The following is a 14,500-nucleotide window of genomic DNA, read 5'->3' on the forward strand; positions in this document are numbered from 1 at the left end:
GTAGGACCACAATGATCATGTAAGGTCAAAATCAAGGGAGACTGGATGGAAAATGCTAATAGTAGTGTTCTCTTCAACTCTGGGGGGAACGTTGTCTTGGAGAATTGGTCATTTTTTGGTTACAACAACAAGAACATGTATTTATATAGCACATTTTCATACAAGCAAAAGTAGCCTAAAGTGCTTCACAAGATGACAAAAAGATAGTTATATGAAATGAAAGACTAAAAAGATTATGCAATAATATTAAAGAATAAGTAACAAAGGAAAAAGGTAAGGTCAAATGGCTGTGAGAACAGAAAAAAAGAAAAAAAGAGCAAATAAAATCCAATTAGGCATGAGAAAAAAATAAAATCTGCTTGGGTTCCAAGGCCAAAAAGACCACCATCATCCACTAGGCATTCTACCTAACATAAATAGTTATAAATCAGTCATCTTTGTTTTCAGGCTTCACATGATAGTATTTGATGATGTTGGTCTTGTGGACATCTGGAACACCTGCCTTCAATCCATCAACACAGGGGGCTGCATGATGCCTTGATCAGGTGGTGGTGCCGCAGATCACCACCACAGAAGAACCAGAAAAGACAGCAGAGAATAGTAGAGTTCAATAACAGATTGCAAAATGTGATAATTTTATGCCCATATAGTCTATATGGAATACAACTGAAATGTAGCTGCAAAAAAGCCATTTTAAAATAATGGGGTTTTAGCAGTTTTTTAAAATGATCCATAATACTAGCCTGTTGAATTTCAATCGGTAAAGTATTCCAGATTTTAGGTGTAAAACAGCAAAAGGCCACCTCATCACTTCTTTTAAGTTTGGTCTTATAAGCAGACCTTCATACAAAGATCTAAGGTTACAACTTGGGGTACAGGGGGACAGGTTAGGAGCATGCACTGATACAGCGCATTGCCACACCCACCACACAACAAACCAACTCAGGATCCAGATTAGGACCCGAGTGCAGCCTTGCAACGGGTGGGTGATACCTCAGCACCACGCTAGTTCAGATGGAGTGGAACAGTGTAAGGTTTTTTATGGTGACTTGAGTGCCAATTCTACCACCAACCCCCAAGTTTTTCCCTGCAGGTTAAAGGGCCTACATGCAGGGCTGGAGGCAAATTAATGTTATACCCAGGACGGGGCACTTGCAGGTTAAGGGCCTTGCTCAAGGGCCCAATAGAGCAGAGTGCCTTTTGGCATTTACGGGATTTGAACCAGCAACCTTCCAATTGGCAGTGCAGATCCCTAGCCTCAGAGCCACCCCTCCACCCCAGGCATTCCAAAATATAGGATGGAGCAAGATTATTTAAGGCTTTGTAAATCATTAGCAGTATTTTAAAGTCAATTTTGAATGACACAGGTAACCAATGTAATAATGCAAAAACTGGTGAGAAGTGCTCAGATTTTCTTTTTCTAGTTAAGATTCTGGCTACTGCGTTCTCCACTTATTGCAGCCTATTGATGTCTTTGTTAGGCAGTCCTGTTAGAAGTACCTTATAGTAATCTAGTTGACTAAAAAGTGTGCCATAATTTTTCAGCACCTTGTATAGTTGTAAATGATCTAACTTTTCCTTAAGTGAAAAAATGCAGACCTAGTAATGTGGTTAGTATGTGATTTAAAGATTAGGTCAGAGTCAATAATTACTCCTAAATATTTTATCTCTGTCTTGATATTTACAGTAAACCTGAGATATCAAGTTTATTTCTAATACCCTTGTTATATCTATATTTCCCAATCACTAAAATTTCTGTTTTCTCCTTATTTAGTTTGAGAAAGTTACTATTTATCCAATAGGAAATACAAGTAAGACATTGGATCAGAGAGCCAGGAGCATCAGGGTCATCAGGCACCATCGACAAATACAACTGTGTGCCATCTGCATACCTTGCATCACCTTGTGCTTTGAGATAATGTGACCTAATGGAATGGCTACTTGAAATGTTGGGGTGTAGAGACAACAAGAGCCTAGATCGAAGGGCTAGCCTAGCTATAAAAAGTTAGACCCTCACCACTAAAATAATTATGGTGTGTTTGGCCATAAATTAACACAAGTTTAAGGCCATCTAAGGTCATTACCATTAGTCAGTGTGGAGTCAGGAGAAGAATCAGATGAGAAAGCTCAGCGGTGGAAGGAGATAGTCCAGAGAGAAATGCAAGAAAAAGACAATTGAAGTGTTTTAGAGGTATTGGAAAGGAGAGCAGGCGTGAGTGCCAGACCAGCTGGGATGGGGTTCAAGAATTTTAATAAATATGCCTGTTGTGATTTATCTCATAGAGTGGCCAAAGTAGTAAGAACACTTCAAAACAGCCAGGGAAGCAGATTTGAATCCCATCCCTGCCTTATAAAGAATAATGTCACAAAAACCTAAATAAAAGAGGATTTATTATATAAACAGGAAAAAATGTAAGAAAATGTTCAAAGGAGCAAAAAATAATTTAAAAAATGACTTGATTATAAAGCAATCCAAGGCAAATCCGTTCCAAATTGAAACCCACAAGAATAATTCAATTAACATTAGTGAAAAAGTAGAGAACCAGATAAAACAAATCAACAAAAATCACAATACTTACAAGAAACACCAAAATCTGGCAGAGTGCATTAAATTGAACAGTTTGAACTTCAATACCCAGCCTGCCTTTACAGGGCTGGAGGCGGTCCATTAACAGTAATGTATGGGTGGCCCCGCCTCTTGTAGATCTACCCACAAAATATAAAGAATGTAAGAGAATGTCAGACCACACATATAGATATGGTAGATAGTACATAGTAACAAAACAGAATTAAATTAACAGATAATACATAATTTGACAAATAATACATGAACAGAACTGTATTATAAAAAATAATGGAAAACAATGTATAATAATAAAAAGTGAACAAAGAAGTAATTTAAACATAAACACCAAGGGATGAATTCTGGCCAGATTATAACAATGCCCAAAGCAAAAGTTAGTTATTTGTTTTAGTTTATTTATATTCAATTTAAATTTCTTTTCATACTGTTATCTGTGACTTCCTTGGCACTATTCTGGGCATGGAGAGATGCCCATTTCCTGTTATGGTACAAAATGGACTGCTCTTGTTTGCTCAGTCCAGTTAGAGTGTTTGTTAGGATGACTGGGTGTTTGTAGGTTAGTGTGAGCATTGAAGAGGTTGAATGTTTGTGCTACTGTGCATGCTGGTGTTATGGACATGCAAGGTGCCTGGAGATTATTAAGAATGCTAGAAACTGGGAAATGAGTAAGCAGAAAACAGGCCTGGAAAAACAAGCAAACACAAGAATACCAGAAAAATGAAACCAAACTGCCAGGAACCGAAAGGAGAAGATGAAAACTCAAGTCAAATACTGAAATAGGTTGTTACAAAAACACAAAATCCTATTGCCATGGCCTACTTGATTTAAAGCTAACTACAGCTGAGAAGTTAAAAAAGATTTATATCCTCTGAGAGATAAAGCACCATGCGATTGCTGTCATATTGATATCAATACTTACCGTGACATGAATAGTGAAATGATCATAGTCACATGATTAGATTTCTGTCATTCCCTAAATAAAGATAAACAAAATATTAATCAAAGTTAATTGCATATGTTCAATTCAAAACAAATTTCAGAATTAAAACCCTCAAGTGTACCAACACCAAAATGGATAAAATAACATGTACAACAGTGGCTACTACTCCAGCTAAGGGATGTTGTGTTTGCACTAAAAGTCATTGTGCATGTCAGGAAGACTGGGAGATTCAAGGGAGTGTTGGCTGTGTATTGTGGTCACTTTGTATGTGTGTGTGATTGTGTCCACTTTGTGGGGCGTCTGTGTGGTGAGTGTGCAGGTTTTGGTGTATTGGTGACAGAGGATATTTGTTTGAATACTGGATGACTTTTTGTTTGTGTATTAGTTTATGGTAGGGTGGCTTTCTACATTATTGTGTGTGTTGAGGTGGGTTTGTGCTTTTATGCCAGTTTTCATACTGGGAGACTTGTGTTTGTAGGCTACTGAAACGACGTTTGTATGCTAACTTAAATGAATTTGTAGACGACTTGGTATGTGTAGGTCTGGTGGTGTGTCTTTGTGTTTGTAATTTAGCATTTCTTTGTTTTGGTGAATTTATATTTGCAAGTGAATGCCATTGTGTTTGTAGCCAAAGATGAATGTTAGGATAACTGAATGTTAGTGTGAATTTGTCTGTGTAGAATGGTGGATGTCGGGAGCCTTGTTTTTGTAGCATGACTTTTTATTTGTATTTAATGTTTATGCAGGGAAAGGTGTTTGTGTGCTCATTTGTTTTTTCAAATTTTTTTCTTATATGTTAGTGTGTAAGGGGACTTTTTGTTTGTTTGTTTTTATTTAGTTGCAACTTTTATGTTAGTGTAAGATGAGCGGGCATTGTGTGTATTTGGGTATTTTTTAATTTATATGTTAGCTTGCGGTTTGAGGTGACTTTTAGTTTGTTCATTTTTGTTGTTGTGTTTGTGTTCTAGTGTATAGCACAGTGACTTTCAGTGTGTTGGACTGACTTAGGATGTGTCTGTGTGTCAAGGTCACTTTTTATTTGTTCATTTTTGTTTTGTTTTTACATCGTGTTTGAATTTTATTGTACAGAATAACGAGTTTCATGAGTGTGTTGGAGTGACTTAGTTATTTTTCTGTTATTGTGTGTTGTGTTTTGACTTTGTGTTTCTGTGTTAATGTGTGATTAGGGGGCTTTGTGTTTGCTCTTTTGTATATTTGTATGTCTTTTTATTTTATGTATTAGTTTGTGCGTTGAGGTGACTTTTGGTTTATTAATTTTGAGTTAGTTCTAACATTGTATTTGCGTTTTAGTGCATAGCCCAGTGACATTCAGTGCGTGTTGGAGTGACTAAGTACTGTACTTGCCTCTTATGGTATATCGTTTTTACTTTGTTCTTCCATGTTACTGTAATATGTGTTGGGGGGTCTTTGTGTGTTCATTTCATTATTCAGGTGGATTTTATTTCTATATGTTAGCTTGTGTGTTAAGGTGAGTTTTTGTTTGTTTTGGTGTTGTTTTTACATCAAGTTTGCATTTTATTGTATAGAAAGGTGAGTGTGTTGGAGTGACTTGTTGGAGTGTTACTGTGTGTTGTGTTTTGACTTTGTGTTTCCATATTAGAGTGCGATGGGGGCTTTGTGTGCTTCTTTGTTTATTTTGGTGTTTTTGTTCATATGTTAGCATGTGTGTTGAGGTGACTTTTTGTTTGTTCATATTTGTTGTTGTTCGCATTTTTATGTATAGCACAGCATTTTTATTTATTTCATTGGCATCTTTTCACGTTAAAACTGATTAAGTCAGTGTTTGTGTTGCAACTACTTAGTGCATTTTCCTTCATTTTTCACTGAAGCTGCCACTTAAGCCTTTAGTCTTCAATCTGCCTCAAGAATGATTTAAGATATGAAGAGGTAGGGGAAGTGACGGTGAAGGTGGTAGGGATGAGAACAGCGCCCATACGCATGCGCCGCACGGCCACCCTGCTGCCTTCTGCCGAGACTTGATTCTACAATAAAATAAAATAAAAAGAAAAAGAAGATTAACCTTGGAAGTCAATCATCACCCACTAAAGTGGACAGTAGACATCACGTAGTATATGTGTACCAAATTTCAGGTCAATAGTTCAAACGGTTTGTGAGCTACAGGTGATTTAAAATCCTGGACAGACAAACCGGACAGCAGTGGTAGCGTATTATATAAGAAGATGTGTGCTGAGGGGGCGCTTTGTGTGTTCATTTGTATGTGAAGGCAGTTTTTTTTTTAATATATTAGTTTGTGTATTCATTTTAGTTTTGTTGTGACTCTGTTTGCCTTTTTGTGTATGGCACAGTGAATTTCAGTGTGTGTCGACGTGGTGTACCATTTGTCTGTTATTGTGTATTGTGCTTTGACTTGGTGTTTGTATGTTCATGTGTGGGTGTGCTAGGTAGGTCTTTGTGTTGTTATATTAGTGTATGTCAAGGTCACTTTGTATGTTAGTGTGTGTTAGTTTATGTGTTAGTGTGTGATCTGTGTTTAGTATTTTATCTGTAACTTTATACTTGTATGTTACATTGGGAGCATGTGACGATAGTATGTTGCCACACCCATCACACAAGGAACCACCTAAACTGGGACCCGAGTGCATGGATGACACCTCAGCATGTTAGTGCGTGTTTATTTGCTTTCCTTTGACTTTGCGTGTTACTTTGTGAACAGGAGACATTCTACATTAGTGTGTGCTGAAATGCTAGTTTGTAGGAGAAATTGTGAATGTTACTTTTGTAGGATATTGTGTGTATATGTGAACATGTGTATATGTTCAATTTCTTTGTTAAGTGTGTATGTTAGTGTGTTCATAGGTGACTAATTGTAACATCAATATATTTATTGGCAGGATTTTACCTTAGAGATAGTCATTAAGTGTGTTACCTTGCGTATGTGTTTCTATTTCAGCATATCATAACGTACCTTTCTAGAATCCACTTAATCCAGTCAGGGTGACGGGAGTCAGGAGCCCATCCCGGCAACTGCGCAGCCCTCAAGGCCCCCTACCCACTCCCCATCCACACCCTCCCTTAGTCAGTTAAGAGACTCTAATCAGCCTAACCTGCTCGACTTTAGAGCTGCAGCAGAGGAAAGCGCAATGAACACGGGGAGAGCGTGCAGACCCCACGCGGACAACGTCAGGGGCGTCGGAATTCGAAAATAGAAGGCGGGATCCCTGCGGCTACTGGTGAGAGTCACCGCGGGGGCTTTTCCTGTAAACATCTGCCCAAGTCTGTGGGCAGCCGAGCATTTGCGCAAGTGCTTTTAGCGTCTACTGTTGACACGATGTGAGTAACCCGAGAAGTCAGCCCTTTTCTTTTTTTCTCAGCCAATCAAGAGGAAACCGAAATCGAGAAAACGCAGCCGTAGAAGGCAGGAAATGTTAAGTTTCGAGCGCAGCACAGACACCATTTCTTACTCAAGTGATTAATGACGATGGTTGTGTGATCTGACAAACCGAAGCAACTTCTGACTTCGATCAGGCACTGCTGTCCACCTTCCCTCCACGTTTCCACGGACAATTTAAGACGCAGAGGGAACCCACCAAGTGGATTACCAAAATCCAGATCTTATTAATGGGGAAGGAAGAGAATAACTCGTAGCAGAAGGAAACGTCCCCCGATGACCAGGAGCTCCCAAAGTCCAGGATCGTGAAGCGTGACGAGGTAAGTGGGTCCAGCGATTCGGGTCTTGCCGTGGACGAAATGTAATATGTGTGTGTGTGTGTGTGTGTGTCGGGGGTCAACATCTTCGAAAAAACTTTTCGATTCGTTGCCCAAGGGTAGCTGGCACACATCTAACAACTCGGTAAGATGGGGTTGGCGGGGCACTCATAAATAATTAAGAAAATGACATTTTATGATCGTGCCGTGGTCCCTGGTTATGTCGTCTATAAAATGCGTGCGGGCACCTGCTTGTTTTGTGTCTGTTACGTTACTTACTTCCGTCAGTTGTTTTATTGTGTTCATCTGTCGCTAGGTAAAGGCCTAACACCTTCTGACAAGCGGCACCGTATAGCGGCGGAGACCAAAAACTTCGCAGCACAATAATATGGGGTAAATTGCACGTGAAAACCGTATTTTCAGCACTGAGCTGGGGGCAAGAAAGTGGAGACGTCTTTCACGACTGGACTCCTGCGCCGCGCTGTCAGGTCAGTCTGTGTGACGATACTTGGAACTTACTTCCCTGGTCGTCATTTACTGTAACCATGTGGGTGTGACCAGACATAATTTATTGCGCTTGTATATAATCAGGCATTCTGCGAACTTCATAGTCCGGGCGGTGAGCGACTGGAGGGCTATTTAAACTGACATGCCGATTGGAGTTGAGCAGAACAGCGCTAGACACCGTCGGATGCGGGTGGGTGCTTTCTCGGATTTTTACCTCGTAGTCGATCATCGCGTATTGCAGAATGCCACCCTTGCGCTGTAAGCTTTACCCGGGTAAGAATAACGCGTGTGAATTTCGGTCATAAAAGCAGCTAGCGTTCTTAAATTTTAAGCCGACATGTGCGCACCGGGCAAATTCAGCGCCTTCTGGGAGCCCCCTGTTTTATCGTCACCCCAGTTCAGTACAATCGGGTGTATTTTGGGACGGAGAAACATTGGCAGTACAAAAATAAAAACACATCATGAACCGAATCATATCGATGACCACGCACTTGGAAAATAACCGAGAAGAAAATGAAAGGGGCTTTTACGTTTCTTTCGGTGGCCTTCCTCCGCTTAAAATGAGCGCAGACGACACAGTTATTCTGTAAGGGCGCTGTAAAAACTTTCGTAGATCAGTTTAGGAAAAGAGAGTGAAATAACTTTACAAGGCTTCAAGTGAATGGGGCTTTCCATCTGTATTAATTCTAAATAATACATCAGAGACGCGAAGGACTGGTGCTTCTTTCAGCATAGTCGGACTTAACGAGACCACTGTGGATCCCAGTTAACTAGCGAGGGGAATTCATAGCCTAGACACAAAGTACCGCATCAGTGTCACTGCTGTCTGATGTGAGAATAGCAAGAAAATAACATACCTGTCACTCCGACCCCCTTGACCTTAATAAGTGGCGAAACAGCACAGTTCGCCGTAGGTTCGCTGTACTTCAATGACACAAACGCTTAAGTCTGAAATGTTGTTACCACACTCTTAAAAATGCTGGTTATTTAATGGCACTTTATGACTCTTTAGTGGCTTGTGTGGTTTCTTATAGAACTACTGCTTGACAAAGTACCATTTTTTTGTGGGAAGGTGTCTTTGCAAATGAAGTTGGTCCTTTCTGCTTTGAAAAAAAATTCTATAATGTAAAAAAATGTGAAATTTTCAATACATAGTGTCCTGCTAAGTAGCCTACCAACTGATTATACTGTAAACGCCTTATTGCATGCAGCAGCAGTCCTTTTAAAACCATGTGCCATTGGTGTTTCACAAATACTGTATGTTTCCATCTATTCGTGGTTGTTTACTGTTTTGAACCTGTTACGGATCTAAATTATTAAAGGTTCTTCCTTGAACCTTCATGTGGATATGTCTTTTGGGAACCAAATATGGTTCATCTATGGCATCGCTCATAGGAAGCACTCTAGCATCACTGTTTTTAAGAGTGCGTGTGCTACCATCTTAGAAACGTTTATTATAATGTTTAAACAAAGTTCTTTTGCACACAATTGCTTTCTAGTGCCTCACGAGTGGAAATATCAAAACATATTTTGAAGGCAAGTCTTTCAAGCACAGCTATCAATGGACTTCTACTTAATGCCAGAGGCTTTAAAATAAAAAGGTTCTTTTCCTGGCTGGTTGTTTTTTTTTTGTCTGGAGCTCAATTTGTACTAAGAGTTGAACTCATCTTGCAACACCAGCTCGGGGTCAAATCATGGGGTAGCTGTTGCAGCTGACTACTCCTTTGTCACTGTTTCTTTTTTGTGTGTATTAAGTGCACATCTCTTATTGTGCTGTGTACCTGAGATTTGTTGTTAGGATGAGTACTTAAGCAGGTTGTTATATTCTACTTTTTTTCACCCCTGCTGTCACTATAGACTCAATGCAAGTAGTTCAGCCAAAAAAAAAAAACACAAGATAGTTACCTTTCACTATCCCAGGTTTTCTGGTAATTCCTGTTACCACATAGTGTTCAAGGCTCAATGATCTTTACCTGGTAGGTAGATGATGATCACATTCATGTGAAATGAATTGTTAGTGTTTGCTGCATCAAAGCAAATTGACCAAAACATGGTGAACGATTTGCCTCCAAATTCAGCTACCACATTTGCCCTCAATCTCCAGCAGTGGTTTTGTTGGCACCACACCCTATAAATTAACATGCATATACTTGACTGGAAATGCAGTTTTTCAAAATGCAATGCAATGTCTGGCACATGTGAAATTGGGCTTTGGGCACATCGGGACTGAGGTAGCCGATGATGATAAGCTTCCGTGTGCTTGTATTTAGAGTGTGAAAGAAATAGTGAACACAATAATCTCAAAGAGCAGCACTTTTTTTTGTCAAATAATACATTTCTTCTTCAAACAAAATGTGAGTAAGAACCATGAGATGTTTGTGCTTGTATTTTGAATAGAAGGATAAGTTTGCTTTTAGATGATAACATGGAGGGCTGCATTGTTTACATTTTTTTTAAGATTTGAAGTAGCTTCTTCCCACATTCTACCATTCTCTGTGGGTTTGCACAAGACATTCGAGGCCCTTAACAGGAGTACTGTTACCAAAAGCATCGAAATCTAAGGGAACTTGTTCTTATTCTCATCTCGTACAGAAAGACAAAGTGTGGGAAAACTGCTCTCGGAGGATTTATACAACGTTAGTTAAAGTAACACTTGATGGAGCAGCGTGTGTTTGTGTGGTCTAGTTCTCAGGAGACCATAATGTGCTTTAAATGAAATATCACTTTTTACTTTCTCCATATTTCATATATGGAAGAAGCATTGTTTTCATAAAAAAATCAACTTCGGATTTGCAAAAGAAAAATGCATTTTCATACTGCTAGAATGTGTTTTGAGCATTTTTATGAAAATGTGTGTATGTGTGTTTGTATGTCTGTGGTAAATGTTTTGTGGACTTGGTGACTAAAGAATAATTAGACAGACTAGTGTGATAATTTGTGTGCAACCTTTACTTGTTAGTCTTCAGAGCTGAATAGGCTTCAGTTGTATTCCAACTCTTCACTTTTGAGCACTTAAAGTTCAATCTTTTAAGCGCTGATACCATCACAGTTCACAAAATCTGGCATATCTGCCAAGGAGTTTGAATTAAAGACTTTGACAAATTTTTAGTTCAATCTAAAGCTTGAGCTTTGCGGTTATGAAGTTCAATATTGTTTAACACAACAGCCAGATTACATTTTGCTTGTATTTTGGTTTATTCACACTGCATACTGTAGTTATTTTACAGATATGGAGAAACTGATTTGTTGGTCATATCAGAGTTTTTAGTTTATTTCTTCTCATTTTTGTTAAAATGTAAAACAACTTCTTATGAAAAGAAATCACATCAAAAAAGTCAATACTGGTCTTAGAAAAAGAAATTCGGATGTGAGCGTCAGTAGGAACCAACTTACCTGAACTATTCTGTAACATTTCAGTAATTATTTACTGCTCTGATGCTGATCTTTCTGATCATGAAATAGATTATTGCGATAGCAAAGAAGAATTCATAATTAATTGCAAAATTATTGTGCCTTTTTCTCTTGCACGATTTGGCTCGAAAACAAATCGGCACATCGTCATCTCATAACAGGCATAAATTTTGAGTTTGGTATTTTTCCGTGCAGTCGTTTTAGCTGTAGACCGTCCTCAAGAAACAGTGACACACACAGGCACATCACTGAGATAGTAATGTTTTCAGTATTCAGGGGTGCTAAAATGTAGAAATTTGTCAAGAACCGGAGGTCGAAATTTTTGGCGAATGTAAAGCTTTCACTCTTCCCCCAGAGATGATAGGTTACGTTGGGCACAATGCAAAAAATCACAATCAATGGCCCACCCATAAAATGCCACTTGTTTGAACTAACTTCAAAGGGGTCTGTCCATTTAGCGTGATCTGGGATTTGAACTTCTCTTTGTAATTCCCAGCTTTACTGATTTGTTGTTACCAGCTACTCCACAGCCAAGTTACTTGTTTGGTTTGGTACATATTGTATGTTTGTTTATACCTAATATTTATTTAATATAATTTAGTTGCATATTTGGTACTATAAGCTGTACCATTTATTTATACTATAATATGCTACTGTACTTTTATTGCTGTTTGTAATTTGTACATTTGTGGACCTCTATCTACTGTAATGTGTTTAGTGTGTACTGTATAGTTACTATACTGTATGTGAGATGTGTCTGTGCCGGTGGATATGATAACAAATAGACTTCACATTAAAGCAAGGTACAAGAAAAATAAAGTGAATTATGTTGAATACAACAGGGGAACTTCCCACTCAGATTTTAAGAAAATATGCTTTTTCACTTCTTGTCACATTTCAGTTTGAAGTGCAAATATAGAGTGCCACATCATATAAAAATATCTTAAAAAGAATGTGTTCACAATTTCATGTTGTAACTGGAATCTCATGTGCCTTTATGTAAGTACAGTAGTATGGCATTCTCTTAACACTTCCCTACTATGCTACCAATTAGTGCCTCCCAATGTGTAGATGTCGTTTCTTTGACAAGAGTCAAATCTGATGCTGTAATGAGTGATCAAAAATTTTTTTTTTAAGCTTGGTTTATTAAGAGAAACACCAGTAAACTCAGTTAAGTTTTATTTTTCTGCAAAATTCCTATGAGCACAAACACATTTGTTACAACGTTTATAAAGCTTTTCTGTGCCCTTCAAATGAAAAGTTTTGTCAGCTGGCAGTAAAACCAGTCTTCTGTAGGTGACTTGATGTCTTCATTGTTGTCATGGAGGTAGCCCTTCAGACTGGAGAGCAATAATCTCACTGAGCCAGGTCCGGATAACAGAGTTGAATATTGGATGTGGGGAAACATAATGTCAGAAGCCAACGTCTAATGTGGATAGACTTTATAGTCCTATTTAATTCTTCATGAAGATCTGACCCCTATGTAATCCCTATAGTGTGTGGTATCTCATGCACCACCATTCTGTAATTGTTCATTACAATTTTCTGCATGGTGGCAGCATTTTCTTCTGTTATCAATGTCAAGGACTGGTCAAACATTGGGTCAACATCGAAAGGCACCAGAAATCAGCAGCCCATCTTTTAACTGTGGCATATGAATTGAGACATGTACTTGTTCATATTGACTAGGTAAGCAGTAACCTCCAAAACTGCATGGTCCTGTAGCAGTAAAAATTCAGTGTTGATATTCAGGTTGAGATCCTTCTAAAAGAATAAACTATAAGCCACGAATGTTAGAAACTTGTAATTCATTTATTTTAGTACATAACAGCTAAGCTTTGTCAACTTGCAAAGTCAGCATCACAGAATGTCCCTTTCAGGTTCTGGTTCAAAAGGTTTTGATCACCCCTCTTAAAAAGGTATAAGCTTCTTGTATTAGACGGCTATTTGAAGTGAAGTGAGCTTTTGTTGTGTGGTTTTTCTTTTGGGATGAGACGATTGTTTAGTACAGTAATGTCCTCCAATAATTTTTGCAAATCTGAGCTTAACTGACAGGTGTTTAGGGAGGGGGGGACAGATTTTACTTAGTCGTAAGATGATATACACATGATGCTAGAGTGAGTCAAATTTGTTGTTTTAGCAGCCATCAACCATGACCAAAGCTGCAAGCTTTCATCCTTGGTTGACAGTGATGGTGGACGTGATGCTTCTAACTGTTCTGTTTTTTCTCTGCACAATGCTTTATGATGGAATTCAGAAGTACAGTTACTATATTAAGGAAATATAATTAACTGACTGACTAAGGAAAAGTAAGTCTCATTAAAGGTAGGGTCCTTCATTCTAATTTTAATTCCAGGTTGAATCCCAGTTCTGGCATGGGCTAAATGTGGTCAAAAAATAAATAGAAGGAAACCAACACAGCTCTAAATTACACTACCTTTCATTTAACAATACATAATAATAGTAATAATATTGGCACAGTTGTGCAATGGTTAGTACTGCTGATTTACAGATCTAGTGTCCTGAGTTTAAAGTCCACATCTGAGTTTTGTCCATGTGGAGTTTGCATGTTCTCTCTCAGGTGGTCCATTTTTCCTCCTAAATCCTGAAAGACATGCAGTGTAGGTTGATTGATGATTTCAGATTTGCCCTAATGTGTGTGAGTGTGTGTTGTGTATGTGCGTGGCTGGGCCCTGTGAGGGACTGACACCTTGCCTGCACTATTTCCTTTCCTGCGTTTTTGCTGCCAAGGTAGGCTCTGAACCCCTGCAACCACTGAATTGGATTTGAGCAGGTTTGAACATTGTGAAAATAATATTTTTTACCCTGTATAATGTAATCTGGCATTTTCTGGCAGCACTGGGCACAAAACACAAACAATCCCCAGGTAGAATGCCATGGTTTGGTTGGTTGCAGATTACTAGTGAAACATGTATTACTATTACATGTATTACACACGTATTACTAGCGAAACATGTGGACCTATGGTCCTAAAGTAAGGTGCAATTAATCCTGTAATGTTTAAAGCAATTGAGAGGAGAAGTCTTTATTTTCAGGCCTTGACAGTCTTTGCTAAGAGCTTCATCTGGGTCTGTACTCTATAATGTAGGATGGGGCTTGACCTTGGCACAGGTGTAGTCGACCAATATTAAGATGAATTTTATTATGAATGCTGAGCACATATACACCGCGCCCTGGAGGATTATCAGTAGAAGTTCCCTTTGATGCCAGATATAAGGAGCTGTTGATACTTTTATGTTTTCTAAATATAGTTACATTATTCACTTCTTCTACGAGTTATATTTTATTACTTTTGTTAAACTTTTGCATTTTAGCAAGTGGCAACACATTGTTTGGTTTTCACCATTAAA

The 14,500-nt window shown here is 38.5% G+C and overlaps 1 protein-coding gene across 3 annotated transcripts in view; it reads left to right on the top strand.

Moving 5' to 3' along the window:
* Positions 1-6,734: 6,734 nt before the first annotated feature.
* The window catches only part of stat6 (signal transducer and activator of transcription 6, interleukin-4 induced), a 172,795-nt gene continuing 165,029 nt past the window's right edge, over positions 6,735-14,500 (top strand). The window contains exon 1 of one of the 3 annotated variants that reach the window (XM_039747264.1): positions 6,735-7,214. The gene's annotated coding sequence lies outside the window, so the exon portion shown is untranslated. Of the gene's footprint in view, positions 7,215-7,823; positions 7,909-7,970; positions 7,992-14,500 lie in introns of those variants that run through there. The other 2 variants (XM_039747266.1, XM_039747267.1) reach the window with 2 other exon arrangements.

Source organism: Polypterus senegalus, chromosome 3 (genome assembly GCF_016835505.1).
Source record: "Polypterus senegalus isolate Bchr_013 chromosome 3, ASM1683550v1, whole genome shotgun sequence".
Classification (NCBI taxonomy): Eukaryota; Metazoa; Chordata; class Cladistia; order Polypteriformes; family Polypteridae; genus Polypterus; species Polypterus senegalus.